This window comes from Corapipo altera, unplaced genomic scaffold (assembly GCF_003945725.1).
Source record: "Corapipo altera isolate COAL_440 unplaced genomic scaffold, ASM394572v1 57907, whole genome shotgun sequence".
NCBI lineage: Eukaryota > Metazoa > Chordata > Aves > Passeriformes > Pipridae > Corapipo > Corapipo altera.
The window spans coordinates 1-1,759 of NW_020890194.1; the positions used below are offsets into that span (position 1 = coordinate 1).

Sequence of the window (1,759 nt, forward strand, 5' to 3'; positions counted from 1 at the left end):
AGTCTGTGCCTGCCCTGCTGTAGGGCAAGGGGCCAGCGACCCCTGCCCACAGAATCTTCCTCCCATCATCATCTTTCTCACCCCTATGGATGACCTCTACCATTGTGTTTCAAGGGTAGATATATCTATCTTGCAGTATGTAGCAAAACCAAGGAAGAACTCAGCTCTGATAATAGGGGATATCAAGCTGACTTGCTAAAAAACACAATAGACCTCACAATTAGCTTGTGCCATGAAGTTACATTGTACCATACTCTAGCTGGTTTCACATCCTAATACGATTCCTTTCTCACGCCTCTATGCTTCATTGATCATCCAATTCAAAAGTACCCCCATTACACCTCCCAAAATCCTGGACTGCTCCTGTCCTGCCCCCTTGCCAGCAGATGCCAGGGCGGTTTGGTGAGCTTGCTGGCAAAGCTGCTCTGCCTTCCTGACTCTTGTGTGTTTGCCCCGGTGTTTAGTGGAATCCAGGCTAAAGGACAGAGCAGACCAAGTCCACCGGGAAGCCGTGACCACCTCCGCGCTGTGTTCTCTGAGCGCCAGGGACTGTGCCAAGGTAAGGAGCTGCGCCCTTGCTGGGACTCCTGTCCATGGCACCAGCAGGGCACTGGTGTGAGCCAAAGGACCCCGCAGCAGTGGGGCTGGCGTGCCCTCAGCTCCCTGGGGAGAGGGTTCCCGCCGTCCTTGAGCCGGGAGAGCACAAGGGCTGCACTCCAGTGGCCCAGCAGCAGCTTCAGCCCCGGCAGGAGCTCCAGTGCTCCTGGCCACCAGCAAGTCCCTGGTTCTCGGTGGGGCCAGCAGCCTGTGGCCATGAGCCCTCCTCCCCCAGCAGGAGGGCCCTCTCTGCTCATCTTCTGCCATGCAGGGACTGCAGGCACTGCTGCCAGCTTTGCTGTGGGCACTGCTGTCAGCAGTGGTGGGCACGTCCGGCCAGGGCCCCTCGAGCTGCTCAGCCAAGCAGCACCGTCAGGGCACTCAGCGTGACATGTCTTCCTTCCTTGCTGCCATAGGCCTTTGGAAAATACCTGCATCCCCACGAGAGGACAGATGTCATCCTCGTGGCCATCGAGGCAGTGGGCGATGCCAGCATCCTCGACCAGCAGGTGCCCAGCAGCCTGCTGGATGTGGCCTTGGAGGACCCGGACGTCTGGCTGACGGACGTAAGTGGCCTGTGGCTGCACTGTCGTACCCTTCAGCCCTCTTGGGCCTTGTTCCTCCCTGCATCCCTCCCTCCCGAGCACAGGGGACTTGGGCCCCCCCAAGCCACCTCAAGGCAACAGAGAGGAATGGGAAGGGCAACTGAGCACATGGCTGCACTCCGGGGGCAGTGCCATCCTCACCTGTATCCCCTGCAGGCGCCCAAGATAGTCAGCAGCATCCTTGAGAGCCTGCCATACTGCAGCACACAGGCAGCGTGGGAGAAAGCGGAGTCACTGCTTCGCCTGATGACCAACCTGTACCCCACCGCAGTGGTCATCCTCCTGTGTAAGGCGGCTCTTCAGGGAGACAGGTACTGGCCCTGATGGCCTTGAGGGTGGGCTTGTTCCCTGTGGGGAGAGGGACCCCGAGACTCTCTGGCTGCCAGAGCCAAGGAATGCTGCAGGACAGCCTGCAGAGTCAGGCCCTCCATCCCCCCACGCTTTCCAGCCCTGCTGGCTGGGCTGGCTTCACAGCAGCCAAAGCTGGCCCAGCCAGCCCAGAGCCAGCCCGGTGCTCCAGCCCCACGGGGAACACGCCCTCAGCCCCGTCCTGCCCG

At 60.3% G+C, this 1,759-nt stretch overlaps 1 long non-coding RNA gene across 1 annotated transcript; it reads left to right on the forward strand.

Annotated features, from left to right (window-relative positions):
- The first annotated feature begins 407 nt into the window (after nt 1-407).
- LOC113942365 lies at nt 408-1,531 on the forward strand. Its single transcript, XR_003525901.1, has 3 exons — nt 408-559; nt 1,014-1,163; nt 1,359-1,531. It is a non-coding gene; the product is annotated as an uncharacterized LOC113942365 (long non-coding RNA).
- The last annotated feature ends 228 nt before the right edge of the window (nt 1,532-1,759 follow it).